We start from the raw sequence: 24,478 nt of genomic DNA, 5'->3' as shown, positions 1-24,478 counted from the left end.
CTGCAAGGTGCCCTCCAGCCAGGAGAAGGTGCCTGTGCTGGCGGTTCCTACTGGGCAGACGCAACAGAGCAGCAAACACAAGTACTTGCTGACCTCATGACTGGCAGCCAGAGAGAGAGAATGAGCACCACAGTGTATACATAGGGCTCAGGGAGGTTCTGTATAGTAGAGTAGTAGACTGATCCCAGATGTGTTTATTAGGGCCGGGACGATACCAGTATCGCGATACTAGTTAGTATTGTGGCAAGGAAACAAAGCACGAAGCGGATGTCACTTCTGTAGGAAAACCACCCTAATATTGGAAACAAACATCATTATGTTGTCATCCAGAGTCACATGTATTATCCAAGCTATAGCACACAATATTTTACGCATAGCAGGTTTTTAAAGGACCACAGAGTTTGGTCTGCTTCGTGTTTTCATTTTTGCCATTACAAAAAATATTGCAATACCGGTATCATCCCGGCCCTACTGTTTATACTGCCTTGCCAGGCTAGTAAGAAGGGCCAGAAGACAAGGATCCCTCTTTGAAGACAAGGACCCCTCATAACAAGTATCAAAGTATCACTGTTCATCTGACAACCAGCAGCTGAATGAATGGAACAACCTGTAACAGTTTATTATGGGCCAAGTTGCCGTTATAAACTCTACTTTTATATTGTGTCCTATGATCTTCCTGGTCCCCGTTGGAACGGATATACATGAAGGAATGCAGGCATGAATGTGTTGCACACACACACAAACAACCCCATGAGATGAAAGACACATGGTCTACCAATAGGTTTGGTTCATTCATGGAGTCAGAGAGGCTAGAACGTTGAGTGTCTGAGGACTGGACTGATCCGTTCTCCGAGGCTTCTAAATTTAGCTTCTCATTTCAGACACATTTTCTCGGGAAGAAATGCAAGCCTGTGTGTATTGGCAGTAACCACGGCAGTCTGTGTGGAGTGTGTTTCATGGTCACTCATGCATAGTGGAGGCCTGAATTTGAAGCATAGTGAGTGTTATGTATGGAGCTGAGAGGCTTCGCTCGCTTTGTCCTCTTAAATGTGGTCCTCAGTACTAGCCTGCTTTGGCACATTGTCAAAGACAGCCCACACATTTTAGTGGGAGAGCACTACTACAATTCCCAGCCTAGCCAAGGCATTATACATATTGTGATGGATATGAAAAGACACTATCAGAAAATCCCTGAAAGTGAACTTGAATAATGTGAAGTAAATGAATCACAGTAAGAGGGCGAGGGCCCTGTACACATGCTCTGACATCAAAGGGCTTGAGGGCCAGACTACTGGTTGAAGTAGCAGAGTTGTGGGTGCTTGCTTTTGATTTGATTTGAGCCATAGTTAGTCAGTATAGTGGTGGCCACTTCAGTGAAGGGCAAGATTGTTAAGAGAGAGCGATGGGCAACTTTAGAAAACATAGGCAAAATAATGAGTGGAGTGGCTCACATTCAAGTTCTTCCCGTAGGTGTGTGCAAATAATGGCCATTTCAAAAGTTTAATTCAATATTCATTGGTTGCTAAGTGTTCAACCAAAGCATCATAACTGTAATAAATGTTTGGTTTGTTCATTGCTGAGCCCTAAGAGCAGAGAATGGATATTATGTGACTTGTTCTGGCGAGGACAATAGCATCTCTTTCTCTTCACAACAGAGAGAACATGGAATGATGTATACTTTAATAAATATTTCCAAACAAACTGAACAACAATTATTTCCTAAAAATAATTTCAAATAAAAGCTGTGGATCTGCTGCATCAGGTAAAGGAGACTTTGCTGGTTGCATACTGACTATTTTACAGTTGTGTATATGTTTAGTATAGTGCACAGTGCAAGTGTGAGAAAGACAGTAGGCTAGATAGTAGATAGCACATAGATTCAATAGACTGTACAGTACCGGTACTTAAACTTGGGAACAGTAAGCTTTATAGTATGTAGCTTAAGAAGACAGTAGTAATAAGGCATGAGTGGTGGTGGCTTTATAGCTGGAGTGCAGTAGTAAAAACAGTGGGAGACTGCAGTCCTGCATGGTGTGGTTATAGTCTCTAAGCGTTGCTGGTCTCTGGCTCCTGCAGTAAGCTCAGCAGCTTCTCCATATTAGCATCCCCACCTTAGGTCCCTTGGGCAGCTCCGGACTCTTCTCCTGGTGAGAGAGACAGCAGCACACACATGTCAAATACTGGAGGGGAAACAACTTGACCTTTATGAAGAAAAACAAATCACATGAGCTGGGAAGGAAGGGATTGCAAACAAATACATGATTTAAAAAGACCTGGCGAAATGCAATCCATTAAAAGCCTTTCTTTCCGAAGATTAACAAATTAGAAAAAGGTATACTTGCAGAGAGTGCAACTGCCAATATGGATGTGTTATTGCCACCTGGCATTTCTCCCAGGCTTTTATGGAGGTTCATAATTTCTCCCAGGGAGGATATCGAGCGCCCGGGTATCTCCTTATCCCAGTCATCGCTATGGTTACGAACCTGGCTGACGGAACACTGAGTATCCCGGGATGGGACTTCAGCTGAATTAGCTTCCTTTGGATTATTTGCTTGAGAGCGCTGGTTCCTTTCAACGGTTCTTGGCCAACCTTGTTATCTAGTAATGACTAAGGAAGGGTACGAGTCAATGCAACATGCATTGCGGTACATGTCATGCATAGAGTGTTAAACACTAATGCGGTTTCCAGAGGTTGCAAGGTAAAGTGCAAGGCAGGGCCAGGTGATGCCAAATACAATTGTGATTTTGTGGTACTTTAATGGGTTGTGCCTGCAGTCATGCACTGCCAATTATGATATACTACACAACTTTTTGGAACCCCTTTTGGCTCATGAGCGCTAGGATAGGAAATTAAAATATCTAGAAATCTTCTGCATTCGAATACTTCCATTTCTGTTGAAATATGCCCTCACTCTCCGTCTTAGGAATTTCATCATATCTGATAGGTACAGGAGAGAGAGATTCCCTAGTGTTTCCTTATTCCAGTCCTTCAGTGCCCCCAATAGCAAACATTTTTGTTGAAGCCCTGGACAAACTCCCCTGATTCAACTCATTGAGGGCTTGATGATTAGTTGAATCAGGTGTGCTTGACTGGTGCTACAACAAAAATGTCTACTGTTGGGGGTACTCAAGGACTGAAATTGGGAAACACTGCCCTAGAATTTGGAGAGAGAGAGAGAGCTGCATGGGCAGAGGTAGTGAGATGAAATCCATCAATCTTTCCCCATCCAGCCCATTGCTGTTCCTGCTCCACCCCTCACTGGAAGGGGGAAACTTAGTCAGTTGTACAACTGAATGCCTTCAATTGAAATGTGTCTTCTGCATTTAACCCAGCCCCTCTGAATCAGAGAGGGGCAAGGGGCTGCCTTAATTTGACCTCCATAATCTAGGATGTGACAATGGTTAATAAAATCTCTCAATTTCTGCCCAAATGTTTTTGGCACAGTCTTGCAGGCCTTCTCATACAGCTGCAACTGTACGTATATGCATTCGGTGGTCTGCAGGGCATCGGTGGTCTGCAGGGCATCGAGATGGCATGGATTTCTAATCCCTTAATATTATTGTTTGTACTATATTACGTATTGGATCACAAAAAAATACAACTTATACATTACTGTGTAGTTTACCAATTAAATGGTCTGACGGAGATGTGGACATAATCGGTATACAAATTCCAAAAGAAAGAAATGATCTCACTCCAAACAATTTTTATAGAAAGTTAGCAAAAATAGATAAGATCTTGCTACCATGGAAAGGAAAATACCTGTCTATTTGTGGAAAAATCACCCTGATTAACTCTTTAGTCATATCCCAGTTTACCTATTTGCTTATGGGTTTGCCTACGCCTAGCGACCTGCTTTTTAAATTATATGAGCAAAAAATATTCAATTTTATTTGGAATGGCAAGACAAAATTTAAAAGGCCTATTTATATAATGAACATGAATTCGGGGGGCAGAAATGATTAAATATTAAAGCATTAGAACTCACTAAAGGTGTCAGTCATAAAAAAAGGTATATTTAAAACCCGAACTGGTTCTCTATTATTAGTAAGAATGTCTCACCCAATGTTCAAGAATTGCCTTTTTCCCTTTATTGAGATTACAACCTCTCACTTTTGTTGATTTGAAAATTAAATAATCTACAAAATATTGCTATTTCTAAAACAAGCCATAAAGTTGGTTGCAATTTCCATTTAATCCACCAGATAAAACATAAATAGTACAACAAATATTTTGGTTAAACTCAAATATACTAATTAATAAAAAATGATATATAAAAAAAGGTGTCGTCTTTATACATGATATCATAAATAGTACAGATGCAGCTAACAAAAATATATGGAAATGTCTACTCTATCCAAAATTACAACTAACTAATTGCAGCATCACTGCAAAAATGGAAGAGGCAAGTGGAAGGGGGAAAAAGTAAGGAACTTGTCTGTCGGCCCCGTATTAAATATTGGTTAAGGTAAATTGTGATAAATAAAAAAGTATACCAGTTTCATTTAAGGACCAAAAAATTGACAGCTGTGCCATATAGATTGCAAAATAGTTGGGAAGAGATTTGATGTACTGATTCCATGGCACATGATAAATGAACTGATATGCAAAACGATGCCGGATTCAAAACGAGCCATTTTTTTATTTTGATTATTATGCAAAATTCTTTCATGTTATATTTATGGGGGATATAACCTTCCCAGCTCTGCAGATTTTGCTGCGAAGAGACAGAGTCATTAGATTGTTTATTTTGGTACTGTCCATATTTTTTTTGGTTACAGGTCCAGGAATGGCTGAAGAATTGAAACATTACCTGGAGCTAACTCTGCAGATAGCATTACTGGGAGATTTGAAAAGTCATAGTCAATCGATCAATAATATAATACTTTTAGTAAAAAAATGTATCTTCAACTTACATTCTGTAGAAACTATGAGAATAGAAAGGTTCAGAACTTTTGTGAAACATCACAGCACAGTTGAAAAATATATGGCAAATAGAAATCCAATATGGATGGTGCTAAAAGATAAATGGGAGGGGGTGAATGGAGCTGAAGGGTGGTACTAATAACAAGATAACTAATGTAAAATATACTGTGTCCGTAAAATGTATATAGGTTCAGAACTTTTGTGAAATAGCACAGTTAAAAATATATGGCAAATCGAACTGGATGAACATCAGAAATGATCGAGTCTTGGGTACGACGCTACAAGCTTGGCACACCTGTATTTGGGGAGTTTCTCCCATTCTTCTCTGCAGATTCTCTCAAGCTCTGTCAGGTTGGATGGGGAGTGTTGCTGCACAGCTATTTTCGGGTATCTCCAGAGATGTTTGATCGGGTTCAAGTCCAGGCTCTTGCTGGGCCGCTAAAGGACATTCCCGAAGCTACTCCTGCATTGTCTTGGCTGTGTGCTTAGGGTCATTGTCCTGTGGAAGGTGAACCGTCGCCCCAGTCTGAGGTCCTGAGTGCTCCGGAGCAGGTTTTCATCAAGGATCTCTCTGTACTTTGCTCCATTTATCTTTGCCTCCATCCTGACTCGTCTCCCTGCTGCTGAAAAACATCCCACAGCCTGATGCTTCCACCACCATGCTTCACCGTAGGGATGGTGCCAAGTTATATCTAGATTTGACGCTTGGCATTCAGGCCAAAGAATTCATTCTTGGTTCCATCAGACCAGAGAATCTCCAAGTGGGCTGTCATGTGCCTTTTACTGAGGAGTGGCTTCCGCTGGCCACTCTACCATAAAGGCTTGATTGGTGGAGTTCTGCAGAGATGGTTGTCCTTCTGCAAGGTTCTCCCATCTCCACAAACTCTGTCAGAGTGACCATCAGGTTCTTGGTCACCTCCCTGACCAAGGCCCTTCTCCCACGATTACTCAGTTTGGCTGGGCAGCCAGCTCTAGGAAGAGTCTTGGTGGTTCCAAACATCTTCCATTTAAGAATGATGGAGGCCACTGTGTTCCTGGGGACCTTCAATACCCCAGATCTGTGCCTTGACACAATCCTGTCTCTGAGCTCTACAGACAATTCCTTCGACCTCATGGCTTGGTTTTTGCTCTGACATGCACTGTCAACTGTGGGATTTTTTATAGACAGGTGTGTGCCTTTCCAAATCACGTCCAATCAATTGAATTTACCACAGGTGGACTTCAATCAAGTTGTAGAGATATCTCAAGGATGATCAGTGGAAAAAGGATGCACGTGAGCTCAATTTCGAGTCTCATAGCAAAGGGGCTGAATACTTATGTAAATAAGGTATTTTTACTTTTTATTTGTAATACATTTGCAAAAAAAATCTAAAAACCTGTTTTTGCTTTGTCATTACGTGGTATTGTGTATAGATTGCTGAGGATAATTATTATAATTTTTTTTTAGGTTAAGGCTGTAATGTAACTAAATGTGTAAAAAGTCAAAGGGTCTGAATACTCCTCCTGAAGGCACTGCCCCGAATTAGCCTCACACTTAGCATACTCCTAACAGCTATTCTTAGCCCCACAAACACTGTTAACACTTGAGCACACAAAACAAAATATATATAAAAAATATTTAATGCACTACTTTTGGTCAAAAGTGGTGCACTATATAGGGAACAGGGTGCCATGGCTTGCTGTTGATTCAATACACAGAAGTCTCCTGGGTAAAGTAGTGCTTGCTAAAAGTTTTTTTTGAGTGCTCAATTATTAACAGTGTTTGTGGTGCTTAGAGTATCTGTTAGGAGTAGGCTAAGTGTGGGGCTAATTAGGTGCAGTGTGTTTTTTTCTTAAGTAACTGTTAAGAGTAGGGTAAGAGTAGTGCTAAGAGTTGCCATCACAGCTCCAGTCCTGCTGGGCTCCAAAGGCTCTTACTTTGTGTTTCTTGAGCAGGAGAGCTTGAGGCTAGTGATGTAGCCTCGGTTGTCTCCCACGATGATGGGTAGAGACAGGGTTAAACTCAACATGAGTCAGCTTGGCCTTCTTCTCTGCCACCACCGGCTGCTGACAGATGGCCTCATATTTGTTGACACTAAGGTCAAATGTGGACCTGATAAAAAGCAAAGGATTGATAGAAATAGTCAGGGAATTGTCATCTTATACAAATGCAAGGGGAATTCATTGGTCAAATCTCAAAAGCAATACAATGTGGGATGATGGAAATCAAAGCCGACACATGATTGACCCTGCTGCTGTTTGGAATGAGTGTTGTAGCTGACAGTTCATACAGTTGTTTATAGAAAAATGAGATATTCTCTTAATAAATCGAGTTGAGCATGAAGTTCGACCCTTACCTACTCCAGCTGGTAACCTCAGTGACAAACCAATTCTGCAAGGCAAGAGAGAGAGAGAGAGAAAGATTATCAGTGGGAATGCAACTCGGACCATCTGGTGTGCGTTCCAGTCAGAGTCTACACAACTCTGAGGGTGGGTGCGTGCCTTATTATTCAAGTGACCCTGACAGGAAGAGCTTGCCTTTTCAGTCGATACCCTAGGATCCTGGCATTTAGTATCGCTGCAGATTATTAGGCCAATTACACATACACTCACACACATCCCTTGCGCTTAGTCACCAGAGCCTCGTCAGCCCAGTCGGGCAGCTGCACTATTCCCGGTAGGTTATGCAAAAAACAACAAGAACAGCAAACACCATGTCAGTGTAGTGATAATTTTGGTCATTAGCAGCAGTGACAAAGCAAGCAGCCCACACAGCCAGCGGTGACATTCTAAAGGAGGGATGTGGCTGACCTCATGGCTTGCCATCACTCATGCAAGGAATTGGTCATCTCAATTAGATAATATTGAATTTGTATTTTCTAGATACATGTGTTGAGAATTAGTCCAGATCTTCTACTGCAAATATGTAGGCTATTGCATCCTGTCATTTTCAGTGAACCATGTCATACCCGGTCCTGGAGGACTGGAGTAAAAGACCCAGTGTTCAGCCATATCAGACAGCACCAGTGTTTTCTCAGTCTGTGTGCAGACAAAGTGAGGGAGCAGATGTTTCATAGCGCTTCGTCACATATACATTGGCTGTCACCTCTTAGCCATATGAAAGTAATTGTTTTAGACATTTTCTGAATAAATTAAGACAGACAGAAAGAGGACATGCCTTGGTCTCTCTGCCTAAATTTGGTGACTTACCTTGCCACCAGTGGTAACTGCAGTGAAGATAGTGGAGGAGCAAAGAGACCATCTCCCACGGCCGCATTCAGGTCAAAAGTGAACTTTGGGGTCCTACAGAGACAGGGTCACTGAAGTAAAAGGACTCGGTAATGGATACAAACACTAACACTATAAAACCAAGATTACAATATTTACCTTAAAGACAGTAGAAAACAAGACATCCCACTGGGAACAGATTCAATGTCTATTCCAAGTTGGTTCCACGTAATTTCAAACCAACGTTGATTCAAACAGTGTGTGCCTAGTGGGATCATACACACCTTCTCTAAACTCTTGTAAGACCAGTCACAGTACTTGTTCATCATAAGTGGGAGAGAAAGTTTATTCGAGATGGGCTGCAGGTACAAGTAAAGTAAAGAGCAAAAAGAACAAAGACAGACATTACTCATCTGAGAAAGAGAAAAGGCTTGAAAATCAAAATGAATACCACCTCGTCATGCTAGAGCCTTCATTAGGTTCAGACTTGAGCCGATGAGTAAATGCAGCCTACACCCTCTCTTATCCCACCAAAAAGGTCCTCTCTTCTCACTGTATTGTAATGCATTCAATTTCTTGCTGCAAGGTCTTAATAAGGGTCTTAGAGAGATGAGGCAGAGCAGGGAATGGGATCCAGGAAGATAAGTTAGAGAATTCGTGAACAGCCGTATCTCAAAGGTGCCGACAAAGAAAATATGTAATATAAAACAGAAGGAGACCTGCACAGTGACTGTTAATGCTCCCAATGGTGAGATTGTTTTGTGAGCCAGCAGCATACCACCCTGCATCCCACTGCTGGCTTGCCTCTAAGATTCCCGAAATGTACTATACGCACAAAAGCTTATTTCTCTCAAATTGTGCACAAATTTGAGCATTTCTCCAAGATATGCCACACCTGTCAGGTGGATGGATTATCAAGAAACTGATTAAACAGTATGATCATTACACAGGTGCATCTTGTGCTGGGGACAATAAAAGGCCACTCTAAAATGTGCAGTTTTGTCACACAACACAACGCCACAGATGTCTCAAGTTGAGGGAGCGTGCAATTGGCATGCTGACTACAGGAATGTCCAACAGACCTGTTGCCAGAGAATTTCATGTTAATTTCTCTACCATAAGACGCCTCCAGAATTTGGCAGTAAGTCCAACCGGCCTCACAACTGCAGACTCCCAGTTGGTGGGCCTATGCCCTCTCAGGCCCATCCATGGCTGCACCCCTGCCCAGTCATGTAAAATCCATAGATTAGGGCCTAATTTATTTATTTCAATTGACTGATTTCCTTCTATGAACTCTAACTCAGTAAAATCTTTTAAATTGTTGCATTGAGTTTTTTTTCCTTCAGTATAAAGTGGATAGACAAATAGCACATGAAGCCAATGAAAGACGTGTGGATTCAAGGGGGTGTGGGGGCAGCTGACAGATTTCAGTAGTTTCTCACAGGCCGCCAGGCTTCAGCCCTGATTATGTAACCTACTTCTGACATTTTGTGACTCAGGCTAGATCATATCTGTGACTTATCACTCACAGCTCATTCAGATAGATGGCATTACAAGGACTTGTATCAAAAGGAGAAAGTAATGCCAACCTAATCAATCCACATGATCCTATTCAAATTGCCATTTAAGTGTGCAGACGGACTACTGTTAAAAAATGAAGAGCTGGTTGAAGTGAATAACTGGCTCCTTTACCATGCCCCCTAAACAATGTAGAATACACAGTATTCATGTTTTTCAGAGGTTTCTGTTGTTTTCAAAGCCCTTTCAACCTGTTTGAAGATGTGATATTATTACTAGGTTTTATGGCAGATTGGGGGTAGGTGCTAAACTAATGATTGTGAAGTGAAACTTACAAGTAGACCAACAGTCTGCCCCAACACAAAAGACCAATGCAGGCATAGTCAATATCTCAGTGGTAACAATCAACACAATGAACACAGTCTTGACAAGACTGAAGTCAGTTGAGAACCAGTTGAAAAGCACTGAACACGTCTGTGTTTTTGATGTGTTCAAGCCATCTGCTGGTAGTTCTGTGTATAGCCATAAACATTGGCTTGATGAGAGAGAGCCAAGCAAAGTTTTCATGGAAAGTTGACTGTAGATACCTGACTTTAGTCAGCAAAGTATTTAATTATAACTGATATAACTATCTAATTGGGTTTGTCAAATTAACTGACAGGCAAATTATATTGAAAGGGGGTGAGGAAAGTGATGAATATGGTTGGACATCTTGGAATAATTTTCACAGTTTGTAAAGTAATAGTTGGGTGAAAGATGAAGCAAGACCTAGGGTTCATATGGACAATGTTGGGCTGTCATCTTAGAATAGAAGGATCCCAGATCTGTTTGTGTTGTCTTGCCAACTCCTATGGTCATCTTCACATGATCTGGGACCAGGTCAGAGCTGCAGGAAATGAAGACCTTGGGGTGGAATTGGTTCCTCTTAACTGCGTCCACCGCCATGTTGTGGGCATTATTAGGTTTCCAGGAACTGGCTGAAGTAGGCCTTGGAGCACTGGAAAAGACACAGCAATATTGTAGATTTATTAGGATCCCCATTAGCCGACGCCAATGGCGACAGCTAGTCTGTCTTACTGGGGTCAACAAAACGAATAAGACAGACAAAATAATTTACATACATTTAAATTGGCTCCAATTAGGCGCCGTACACAGGGTATGGAATGGCGTTGCAAAATGGAGTGAGTGATATCCTTCCTTCTTCAATATCCCTTTTACCCTGTACAAATCTCCCACTTTACCACCACCAAAGCACCCCCAGACCATCACATTGTCTCCACCATGCTTGACAGATGGTGTCAAGCACTCCTCCAGCATCTTTATATTTTTTCTGCATCTGCATTTGTGATATGAACACCTCAAACTTAGATTCGTCTGTCCATAACACTTTTTTCCAATCTTCCTCTGTCCAGTGTCTGTGTTATTTTGCCCATCTTAATCTTTTCTTTTTATTGGCCAGTCTGAGATATGGCTTTTCTTTGCAACTCTGCCTATAGAAGGCCAGCATCCCGGAGTCGCCTCTTCACTGTTGACGTTGAGACTGGTGTTTTGCAGGTACTATTTAATGAAGCTGCCAGCTGAGGACTTGCGAGGTGTCTGTTTCTCAAACTAGACACTAATGTATTTTTCCTCAGTTGTGCACCGGGGCCTCCCACTCCCCTCTTTCGATTCTGGTTACAACCAGTTTGCGCTGTTCTGTGAAGGGAGTAGTACACAGCGTTGTACAAGATCTTCAGTTTCTTGACAATTTCTCTCATGGAATAGCCTTCATTTCTCAGAACAAGAATAGACTGATGAGTTTCAGAAGTTATTTGTTTCTAGCCATTTTGAGCCTGTAATCGAACACACAAATGCTGATCCTCCAGATACTCAACTAGTCTAAAGCAGGCCAGTTTTATTGCTTCTTCAATCAGGACAACAGTTTTCAGCTGTGCTAACAATTGCAAAAGGGTTTTCTAATGATCAATTAGCCTTTTAAAATGATAAACTTGGATTAGCTAACACAACGTGCCATTGGAACACAGGAGTGACGGTTGTTGATAACGGGCCTCTGTACGCCTATGTAGCTATTCCATTAAAAATCAGCCATTTCGAGCTACAATAGTAATTTACAACATTAACAATGTCTACACTGTATTTCTGATCAATTTGATGTTATTTTAATAGACAACAAATGTGATTCTTTCAAAAACAAGGACATTTCTAAGTGACCCCAAACTTTTGAATGGTAGTATATATATATATATATATAAATAAAATAAATAAGAGAGAGAGCAAGAGGAGTCAGTCCTCACATTAACACATAAACCACTCCAGATAGACAATATAGCTGTGAACCAAATGTGCTCTCTCTACTATATTGCAAGCTGCATCATTTGCATTTAAATTAAAGGTATAAATCAAAGTGCAGCCCCGGCCTAAATGGCCTGTTGCTCTATAAGGGGATATATAGTGAATAAGTTACAGCAGAGATATTACACTTGTCCCAGGGCTAACTGTTTCCCAACAAGAGGTGACATCATACGCATACAGTAACTGTGTTTGTGTGTGCGCGAGTATATGTGTGCGAGTTGGCATGAATCAAAACAATTCAAGGAGCTAGCTAGTCTTAGAAAATATATGTGATCCGATTCAGGAAACTAGGCGTATGTCGCAAGTCATGACTTCAGAGGAGATCCGATTGAACGTAAAAATGTTTTTTTTTAATCAAAATGCGCTTTTTGGCAGAAATGCCTTCTTGCGCATGTGAACTTTCATGTGACTCAACAAACTTTTATGCTATCTGTAAGTATGAATAAAGTTATTAAATTACGAGCTTAGTTGGTTTAGCCAAAGAAAAGGAAAGTTACATTTTACATAAAAACCACAAGAAATCTTTAGTAACGTTCTAAGAATGTTATTTAAAAACATACATTCTGTTCTCAGCATCAACAAAACTCTATCCTCTATCTTTGTTAAGTGTGTTCAGGTGTTTTGGCCGCACCTGCTTTTTCCTTTGAAATGGGGTCTGTTTGAATAGACTGAACAGCTTTGAATGCAGAAAAAACATGCTACGATAGTTCATCCTGGTGGCACAGTGTACCAATTCCATGGATAGAGAACACAAGATTAAAGGTTCAAATACCACTGAAACTGTGTCACAATAAAACAAGTGTGTTTGCATGATTAATGCCTACGTAAATTAATTTCCATGTGTCTTATGTGTGCTTGGAGTTCAAAAAAGTTAATCCAAAATAAGCTAGCAGTGTTATTTAGTCTTATTTAAAATTCTGTTAAAGTTTAGGACGTTATTCAAAAACCTACAAATAACGTATAATTTCCATTGACAGAGCACTAATAAAACCTCCCAGGAAAATGTTCAAGGAAACAGAGTAAAACATTCTCAGAACCTCCCTGCAACCTACAAATAAACGTTCCCAGAACAGGCAAAATGTTCACTTCTGTTCTCAGAACGTTTAAAAAATATATATAGTTTTACCGGTCAGAATATGTATGGCTTCATTCCCACAACCAATGTGAAACCAAAAACCTAAATTTCCATAACTTCCAGAAAGGAACCAAACGGGGTGATCAACCTAGCCCAGAATGGCAAACCTACAGTACAAAGCATAGACTGACACGCCTAGATTGACACACCTAGCTTTTTTTGTATTAAAATGTCACCTACATTATGAAATTAACTTACATACACAACTGCGATTCAAACCAAAACCAAACAACTGTTGTATGATTTATACAAAATGACTTAACTTCAATTGATTCATTATAAAATCAGTCATATCTCACCTTGTGAATCTTGCCCTCCTTCGTGCCAAACAGGAAGAGGTAGTCTATTTGTTTGTGGAAGTCGAACGATGTTCCACAAGCTGCGGGACGACAAACATTGTCAAATACTTAAATCGTGCTTGATGCTTATAACAAACAGTGTGAAGTGATGCGTCAGTTGATGACAGGTCTTACCCCTGCTAGGAAGTTGCACGCCCTCTGGTCTTTCTGACACGGCTTCCTCCAAACGACAGCTTGATGAAGTCTGTAAAGACCAGTTCATTCTACAACCATACAAACCCACATCAAAACTACTGTGCCAACGAAATGATACACAAAAATACCACACACACTGTATTCACCCTAGAGTTGTCATCGGCCTCGCCTAAATCTAATTAGTATAATTTTAAAAAATCCCCATCAAAATCCGTCAATTTAAGCTAGAGACATGTTTTTTTTTCAGTTGACAATCAATTGCATCAACCGATGTCGCCAAATCCCTGCATCTGTGGTGAAAAGAGGCAGAGCTAGAGCAATGTTTGTCAGATCATGAGACATCCCGAAAATCGGTCTTCTCACAAAAACGTCTGTAGCGTCCGAACGGTGTTCTCTGTTTTGCTCAACAACCCCCACAAACATCACGGAACTCATCTGAAGTTGGTACATCCAATCTGCCAACTTCTGTCTGCAGCGTCTGAACTGTTTTAGATACACACTAATACTGTGTAAAGTTGAGTCTCTCACAAACACGTGTCGGTTGTTTTACTCTAGGACATGCACGATCCAAATCAAATCAAATGTTAGTCACGTGCGCCGAATACAGGTGTAGGTAGACCTTACAGTGAAATGCTTACCTAGGAGCCAACCAACCAACAATGCAGTTAAAAAAAAATATGAATAAGAAATAAAAGTAACAAGTAATTCAAGAGCAGTGGTAAAATCAATGTGCGGGGGCACCGAATAGTCGAGGTAATTGAGGTAATATGTACATGTAGGTAGAGTTATTAAAGGGACAATGCATAGATGATAACAGAGAGTAGCAGCTGTGTAAAGAGGGGGGGCAATACAAATAGTTTGGGTAGCCATTTGATTAGATGTTCAGGAGTCTTATGACTTGTGGTAGAAGCTGTTTAGAAGCCTCTTGAACCTAGACTTAAGCTCCGGTACTGCTTGCCATGCAGTAGCAGAGAGAACAGTCTATGACTTGGGTGGCTGGAGTCTTTGACAATTGTTAGGGCCTTCCTCTGACACCGCCTGATATGGAGGTCCTGGATGGCAGGAAGCTTTGCCCCAGAGCTGTACTGTGCCTTGCGGTCGGAGGCCGAGCAGTTGCCATACCAGGCAGTGATGCAACCAGTCAGGATGCTCTCGATGGTGCAGCTGTAAAACATTTTGAGGATCTGAGGACCCATGCCAAATCTTTTCAGTCTCCATAGGTTTTGTCATTCCCTCTTCACGACTGTCTTGGTGTGCTTGGACCATGATAGTTCGTTGGTGATGTGGACACCAAGGAACTTGAAACTCTAGACCCGCTCCACTTCAGCCACGTTAATGGGGACCTGTTCGGCCCTCCTTTTCCTATAGTCCACAATCAGCTCCTTTGTCTTGCTCACATTGAGGGAGAGGTTGTTGTCCTGGCACCACATTGCCAGGTCTCTGACCTCCTCCCTATAGGCTGTCTCATCGTGATTGGCCATGTCCAATCAATATAATTTACCACAGGTGGACTCCAATCAAGTTGTGGAAACATCTCAAGGATGATAAATCCTTGAGTAAACAGGATGCACCGGAACTCAATTTCGAGTCTCATAGCAAATGTTCTGAATACTTATGTAAATAAGGTATTTTTGTTTTTTATTTTTAATACATTTGCAAACATATCTAAAAACCTGTTTTCGCTTTGTCATTATGGGGTATTTTGTGTAGATTGTTGAGAAAAAAATTATAATTTAATAAATTTTAGAAGGCTGCAACATAACAAAATGAGGAAAAAGGGAAGGGGTCTGAATATTTTCTGAATGCACTGTAAATTACAAAGAATGATAGTAAAAAGCTTCGGAGCACCTTAAATGAAATTTTCAGCAAAAAGGCAAACTCCGCTCCATCATTCATCGAAATCAGATGGCTCATTCATCACAAAACCCACTGATATTGCCAACTACTTTCATGATTTTTTCATTGGCAAGATTATTTTTTATTTGACCTTCTTACCTTTTATAAAATAAGAACAAATTCTTATTTTCAACGACGGCCTAGGAACACTGGGTTAACGGCCGTGTTCAGGGGCAGAATGCCAGATTTTTGACCTTGTCAGGTCGGGGATTCAATCTTGCAACCTTTCGGTTATCCAACGCTCTAACCACTAGGCTACCTGCCGCCCCTAGCAAAATTATGCATGACATGCCAGCAACAGATGCTGACACTACACATCCATGTATATCTGACCAAATTATGAAAGACAACGTTGTAATTTTGAATTCCGTAAAGTGAGTGTGGAAGAGGTGAAACAATTATTGTTGTCTATCAACAATGACAAGCCACCGGGGTCTGACAACTTGGGTGGACAATAGCGGACGATATTGCCACTCATATTTTCCTTATCTTCAATTTAAGCCAACTAGAAAGTGTGTGCCCTTAGGCCTGTGGAGAAGTAAAGGTTATTCCCCTACCCAAGGATAGTAAAGCCCCTTTTACTGGCTCAAATAGCCGACCAATCAGCCTGTTACCAACCCTTCGTAAACTTTTGGAAAAAATTGTGTTTGACCAGATACAATGCTATTTTACAGTAAACAAATTGACAATATACTTTCAGCACGCTTATAGGGAAGGACATTCAATAAGCACAGCACGTACACAAATGACTGACGATTGGCTGAGAGAAATTGATGATAAAAGATTGTGGGGGCTGTTTTGTTAGACTTCAGTGCGGCTTTTGCATTATTGATCATAGTCTGCTGCTGGAAAAAAGTATGTGTTATGGCCCTGCTATATTGTGGATAAAGAGTTATCTGTCTAACAGAACACAGAGGGTGTTATTTATTTAACCAGGCAAGTTAGTTAAGAGCAAATTCTTATTTACAATGACAGCCTACCCCGGACGATGCTGGGTCAATTGTGCGCCACAATTGACAATTCTATTCTTTAACTTAGATTTTTGGTTGAAATGGAGACGTGAATCCAACATGAATTATTCAACGATTTTTGGTTGAGATGGCGATGTGAATCCAGCATATCAATTATTATTTGTATACAAACTGAAATTAAACTCAGACTAAGTCAGTGGCACAACATATACATTGACAACTAAACAACAATATCAACTTTTGCAATACAGTAAATAGCCTATTAACTTGTCGACAAGTTAACAGATTATATGTTGGATTCATGTCTCAAACTAAACCAAAAATAAAAGCAAAATAATAGGATTACACCAGTGGCTCAAATGAAACTATTCAAGCATAACATTTTTTTTATTTAACTAGGCAAGTAAGTGAAGAACATATTCTTATTTACAATGACGGCCTAGGAACAGTGGGTTAACTGCCTTGTTCAGGTGCAGAACGACAGATTTTTACCTTGTCAGCTCAGGGATTCAATCTAGCAACCTTTCGGTTACTGGCCCAACGCGCTAACCACTAGGCTACCTGCCTAGTGGTTAGAGCATTAGATACATCTCTTTCAAATATTAATATTAGGTTGCATTGTCAACCTAACACAATTCGATAAGACTTTTGTAATACAGTAAATAGCCTAAAGTTAAGGCTATCTTACAAACTCATGTAACAGTTCTTATTCAACCTTAAAATGAGTAACTCATCAATTGCCACATTTGAGGCCAGCATCCCGGAGTCGCCTCTTCACTGGTGTTTTGCGGGTACTATTTATTGAAGCTGCCAGTTGAGGACTTGTGAGGCATCTGTTTCTCAAAGTAGACACTCTAATGTACTTGTCCTCTTGCTCAGTTGTGCACCGGGGCCTCCCACTCCTCTTTCTATTCTGGTTAGAGCCAGTTTGCATTGTTCTGTGAAGGGAGTAGTACACAGTGTTGTATGAGATCTTCAGTTTCTCTCATGGAATAGCCTTCATTTCTCAGAACAAGAATAGACTGACGAGTTTAAGAAGAAAGTTCTTTGGTTCTAGCCATTCTAGCGACAATACACTATTTCTGATCAATTTGATGTTATTTTAATGGACAAAAAATTGCTTTTCTTTCAATAACAAGGACATTTCTAAGTGACCCCAAACTTTTGAAAAGTAGTGTGTGTGTGTTGTTGAATGAGGGCCCGGTTTAACTATGTGTAATCTCCAATTGATTGACTTGGGGTCAACGTTTATTTTTTATGTTAAAGTTAAGAATGGTTGACTTGAGATTTTCCTGGGCTTCCACCAGCATCATCTTCTTCTTGCCTTTGTCGTCGTCCGCCTTCTCCTTGTTATTGTCCTGCTTCTGTAGCGCCTCCAAATACAGATCATAGATCTCCCACTGCAGGAGGAGGAGGTGGGGGGAGGGTATCCTTATTGTATCACTAGCCTTCATAAATGTTTCGGCGCAGCAAACACTGAGCATCATCAATGGCATCATAAAACAAAACAAATCTGTATTTCTCACCTGATTGGTAGTAGCTGAGAAGTTTGCACGAGGAGGGTGCTCAGTCTGACAGCCTCTTTCTTGAGAGGGAGTTCAGTAGATTACTATCTTGATAATCTTTTAAAAACATATTTGCCCTTCCACAGAATTATAGGCAATGTATGTTTCTTGCAGCATAGTCTGCATTTTCCCCTACCCTACTGGTTAGTGATTTTCTGCTCCTTCTTGCCAGCCTTGATTCCACGCTATCAGCTCTCTCCTCTCCCCTGCCCTCCTGCGTGTACCCTGCATCTTCCCCACCTGCAGCCTGAGACAGAGGAAAGATCCACACAGCACTTTTCACAAACTTGTCTCTGGCTCTTGTGTGGGTGTTGGCATGCAATTGATTGTACATCTGAAGAGCCACTCAAATTACTGAATGTAGGCTAATTCCCAAACTTCTGGCATGTTAATAAAGGAAGTGGCTTCCTACTGGAGTCTCAGGTTTTTCATCTCCAGTTTCAGCTACAACCATGGCATTTTCTGGAATAATAATCAACATCTCATGTTTCCATCAAAGCCAAATTGGGATTTATTCAAACATTTGCTCTTGTAAAAGCCAGCATATTTGATTCACACAAAAGTTCCAGAATCACTACCTACTCTCAGGGAGGCCCTGTTTAGCTCTCTGTCAAATCAAATTGTATTGGTTACATACACATATTTAGCAGATGCTATTGCAGGTGTTGCGAAAAGCTACAACAGTGCAGTAGTATCAAACAATTCACAATAATACACACAAATCTAAAAGTAAAATAATGGAATTAAGAAATATATAAATATTAGTATAAGCAATGTCAGAGTGGCATTGACTAAAAGTAGAATAGAATACAGTATAGAAACTCAGCAAAAAAAGAAACGTTCTCTCATTGTCAACTGCGTTTATTTTCAGCAAACTTAACATGTGTAAATATTTGTATGAACAGAGACAAAAACGGAACAAGTTCCACAGACATGTGACTAACAGAAAGGGAAAAATGTGTCCCTGAACAAAGGGGGGGTGGGGGGGGGGGGGGGGGGTGGGGGGGTCAAAATCAAAAGTATCAGTTAGTATCTGGTGTGGCCACCAGCTGCATTAAGTACTGCAGTGCATCTCCTCCTCATGGACTGCACCAGATTTGCCAGTTCTTGCTGTGAGATGTTACCCCACTCTTCCACCAAGGCACCTGCAAGTTCCCGGACATTTCTGGGGGGAATGGCCCTAGCCCTCACCCTCCGATCCAACAGGTCCCAGACGTGCTCAATGGGATTGAGATCTGGGCTCTTCGCTGGCCATGGCAGAACACTGACATTACTGTCTTGCAGGAAATCACACACAGAATGAGCGGTATGGCTGGTGGGATTGTCATGCTAGAGGGTCATGTCAGGATAAGCCTGCAGGAAGAGTACCACATGAGGGAGAAGGATGTCTTCCCTGTAACGCACAGCGTTGAGAATGCCTGCAATGACAACAAGCTCAGTCCGATGATGCCGTGACACACCCCCCCGGACCATGACAGACCCTCCACCTCCAAATCGATCCCGCTCCAGAGTACAGGCCTCGGTGTAATACTCATTCCTTCGATGACAAACCGAATCCGACCATCACCCCTGGTGAGACAAAACTGCGACTCGTCAGTGAAGAGCACTTTTTGCCAGTCCTGTCTGGTCTAGCGACGGTGGGTTTGTGCTCATAGGTGACGTTGTTGCCGATGATGTCTGGTGAGGACCTGACTTACAACAGGCCTACAAGCCCTCAGTCCAACTTCTCTCAGCCTATTGTGGACAGTCTGAGCACTGATGGAGGGATTGTGCGTTCCTGGTGTAACTCTGGAAGTTGTTGTTGCGATCCTGTACCTGTCCCGCAGGTGTGATGTTCGGATGTACCGATCCTGTGCAGGTGTTGTTACACGTGGTCTGCCACTGCGAGGATGGCAGACCACCTGTCTTAGGCGTCCTGTCTTAGGCGTCTCACAGTACAGACATTGCAATTTATTGCCCTGGCCACATCTGCAGTCCTCATGCCTCATTGCAGCATGCCTAAGGCACGTTCACGAAGATGAGCAGGGACTCTGAGCATCTTTCTTTTGGTGTTTTTCAGAGTCAGTAGAAAGGCCTCTTTAGTGTCCTAAGTTTTCAAAACTGTGACCTAATTGCCTACCGTCTGTAAGCTGTTAGTGTCTTAACGACCGTTCCACAGGTGCATGTTCATTAACAATGTTTAAACCCTTTACAATGAAGATCTGTGAAGTTATTTGGATTTTTACGAATTATCTTTGAAGGACAGAGTCCTGAAAAAGGGCCGTTTCTTTTTTTTCTGAGTTTACATATGAAATGAATAAAGCAGTATGTAAACATTTTTAAAGTGACTACTGTTCCATCAATATTTAAATCACCCAGAAAATAAACTTCTCTGTTGATATCACATACATTAACAAGCATTTCACACATATTGTCCAGATACTGACTGTTAGCATTTGGTGATCTATAGAAGCTTCCCACAAGAATGGACTTTAGGTGAGGCAGATGAACCAGTAGCCTTATTACTTCAACAGCTTTACAGGAAAGTGGTTCTGAATATAGACCGCAACACCGCCCCTGTTGGCATTTCTATCTTTTCGGTAGATTTTATAGCCATATATTGCTACCACTGTATCATCAAAGGTATTATCTAAGTACGTTTCATAGATAGTCAGAATATGAATGTAATCTGTTACAAGAAAGTTATTGTCTTCACAAGCATTTCTTCTTAGGCTACATATTTTAATATGGGCTATTTTTAGCACTTTTCTGGGTTGCTTGATTGTTTTTAATGCTTTACTGGGAAGCGATGTCACTGAGTACTGCCCCTATATATAGGACCTTCCACCCCCACCTGGGATATGGATGGATGCCTGATGAAAACCTAAGGGTCGAATCGTTGTTAATAAATATCACCCGGGAGCATGAGCAGCAGTGTGCAGAGTTTTCCTTTCTGTTTTCCATGGGTTTGCCTACAACTCCAGCACCTGTGGAAAGTACCTGGATGTGCGTATGTTCTTCAGCTTTTGTTTCTGGGAAGCTTATCAGAAGTAGACTTGTTATGTTATTTATATTGGAGCTGATGTGCACGACAAGCTGCACACAGCGGACTTCCTACTAGGGCATACCGCTTCAGTTCTAACAGTGTAACTCTGGTTCATAGGCACATGATTACTGCATACAATAGCTGAAGGGTCAACAGATAGTCAGTTAGATTGATGTAGTTTCCAGTACAGGACGGTGGAAAGCCGGGAGGGTGGCAAGCGCTACACCGGGACACGGGAGAGTCAAAAAGAGTAAATACAAGTGGAGTTCAAGTTCGTCAGTAGTCCAAAAACATCCAAGGCACAATGTCAAGTGGAAGGTGTAACAGTACAACTTTACGCCCGTCCCCTCGCCCATACCCGGGCGCGAACCAGGGACCCTCTGCACACATCAACAACTGACACCCACGAAGCATCGTTACCCATCGCTCCACAAAAGCTGCGGCCCTTGCAGTACAAGGGGAACCACTACTTCAAGGTTTCAGAGCGAGTGACGTAACCTATTGAAATTAGCGCGCACCACAGCTAACTAGCTAGCCATTTCACATCCGTTACAAAGGCACAATGTCAAGTGGAAGGATGAAAGCAGCAGTAGGCAGGTGTCTGCTCAGATAATGCCCCAGTGCAGAGTAGGGTGCCCAGGTATATCCAAGTAGGCCTCAAAAGTTTCAGCAGACCTGTTTGTATGTCTCCTTAAAAACTCTGTATGCAATATTGCACTATTGTCCAATGTGTTCACAGCCAGATGAAACCAAGTTAAATGGAGACAAAAATGCCCAAAAATATTTTGTAAGAACGCTCCTGAGAGAAGACAATGATACACATGCATTTGTATTGGACAATGCTCATATATTTCCATCATGCAAAGTCACTTGAAAATCTTGTTTGTTTGCATTAATATCCATTATATGATGGACCCAAGAAGGGAGAAGTTGTTCACTTAATCATGGATTAGACTGGAGGTTACTGCAATACTTTACCTTGAAGCTGTAACAGACAATATTCTGAGGATCATGTGGGTTGTTTTCAGTCAGGATCATGATGAATTCCTCTTTCAACTCCTGGTTAAGTGACAAACAGCTTCTGAGAATTTGCATAAAACTTGTAAATGAATTAATCCCAACTACAAGTCGCTCTGGATAAGAGCGTCTGCTAAATGACTTAAATGTAAATGTAAATGTACACTGTTCATCCTTTTTGATTCAATGGCCTTTTGATAGGTGCCACCTCAAGGCTCCTGACACCAGATCCTAAATGGCACCCTATTCCCTACATAGTGCAATACTTTTTACCAGGGCTCTCGTCACAAGTAGAGCACTATATACCATGTGTGACGCAACCCAGTTATACTCACTGCTTTAGTGAGATCCAGTTGGTCAGGGGGCTTGATCAGAGTCTTTCCTTGCATCCACTCATCTCCTACTTTACCCATCTCTGTTCCATCTTCCTCATCCTGGCCAACACAAACAGTAACCACCACATATACCTTATTAGGTTGGTATAGCCATAGAATAATAGCAACATAAGCACATAGGTTTTTGACAAGCTAAATCTGGCTTGCCTAATGCTAATATGGATAGTTAAATGGACATACCTTTTTCTTGCTGACAGCATTGGCAGCCTTTGCCGCAGGTGCCTTCGGCTGGGATAGAGCATTTGACTCCTATACAAAACAGACAGATTTCACATAAGTTTGTTTCACATAAGTTTGTTTCACTAGGGATGCATCTCAATAGTCTACAGTCAATCAGTCAGTAGCTTTGTCTGCCTGTCTTCTCTCCTTCATCTGCAATGTTCTGAAAATTAAACTATAGATGACAGCAACCAGGCATTTGCCTCTCACCTGTTCAGTTCCAGGACAGGGGACACGAAGAGGAAGCCACTGTACACTCTTAGAAAAAAAGGTGCTATATAGAACCTAAAAGGGTAGAACCCTTTTGGTTCCAGGTAGAACCCTTTCCACTGAGGTTTCTACATGGAACCCAAAAGGGTTCTACCTGGAACCAACATGGGTTCTCCATGGGGACAGCCAAAGAACCCTTTTGGAACCTTTTTTTCTAAGAGTGTAGACTATTGAGATGTCATTAATACATTAGTAAGAAAAACAGTCACTCTGCTTATTATTAGCAACGTTACTACAATGTTGCAATCGTGCATGCAGCATTGCGACACCACATTAGCTAAGTTAGTTAGCTAGCTAATAACGTTAACTTTAGAAAACGTTGCCTGCTTGGATTTCACAGTCTTGTAAGGTACAGGCATTGTGTTTATAATAGATAAACTATCGATAAGAAATACCGTCTTAATGTATTGATAACGCTATAAAACTTTCTAAAATAGGGGAGAAATTAAAACTTTTCAAGCTGCTAGTGCAACTCCCTAGCCTGAGTACCAATTTTCTAACATTTTGCATGCATCCAAAGAGTAAAATTGATTGAATGATCCATACAAATATACCAGACAATTGTACTGTATAGCTGGGTGGCAGGTAGCCTAGTTAGTGCGTTGAACTAATAACACGAAAGGTTGCAAGATCGAATCCCCGAGCTGACAAGGTAAAAATATGTAGTTCTGCCCCTAAAAAAGGCAGTTAACCCACTGTTCTTAGGCTGTCATTGAAAATAAGAATTTGTTCTTAACTGACTTGCCTAGTAAAATAGTGTGCCTAGACTACATGTCAGATAATTGGATGTATATATCAAATAATATACACCTATATTGTCGACGTTCTTGTGATTTCTTAGATTGATTATTTCATGCATTAACCCATCTTGCCATCACTCGTCCATGATTGGACGGTGGTGTCATGAATAATGTAAATATTTTTCCACACCCGGAAGATGGTATCGACGTATCTCTGTCTGTTTTGGTTGAGTCACCTCGGACCATGCCTTAACTACTGATGCCTTACTGAGTGGCTATAGGCAGAAAACAAACTAGAATCATGCAAACTAACAGATAATTCTTGCGACAAACTAAGGCCTTATTTGATTATTGTTATGCTTACAAATGTTTAGATCTTACATCGGTTTGACGGTGTAACGAACGATTCGTCAAAATGATGGAGGAAGAAATGGATAGGTTCCAAGTACCCCCAGTAACAGAGACACAGCCCTTGGTAAGTGTAATGTGTTGTAGCGTTTATTGTTATATTTTAGTGTTCAAATTATGTTGCAATTAAGCCCAGAACTACAATGTAAATGCGTGTACTATTGGTTTGTCGAACATCCTTGTCATACAGATAGCCAGCGACTGGTGGCTTGCTGGGGGGTCCCATTCTATATGACAATGTCAATCAATGAACCCATTCTATATGACAATGTCAATCAATGAACCCATTCTATATGGCAATGTCAATCAATGATCCCATTCTACTTCACAATGTCAATC

The 24,478-nt window shown here is 41.2% G+C and overlaps 1 pseudogene; it reads right to left on the bottom strand.

Moving 5' to 3' along the window:
* Positions 1-1,663: 1,663 nt before the first annotated feature.
* Positions 1,664-23,350, bottom strand: LOC139535286 (dynein intermediate chain 2, ciliary-like; annotated as a pseudogene).
* Between the last annotated feature and the right edge of the window lie 1,128 nt (positions 23,351-24,478).

The sequence above is a fragment of the Salvelinus alpinus genome, chromosome 12 (genome assembly GCF_045679555.1).
Source record: "Salvelinus alpinus chromosome 12, SLU_Salpinus.1, whole genome shotgun sequence".
Classification (NCBI taxonomy): domain Eukaryota; kingdom Metazoa; phylum Chordata; class Actinopteri; order Salmoniformes; family Salmonidae; genus Salvelinus; species Salvelinus alpinus.
The sequence above is the reverse complement of the archived record's forward strand: the minus strand, read 5'-3'. Positions and strand labels throughout refer to the sequence as shown.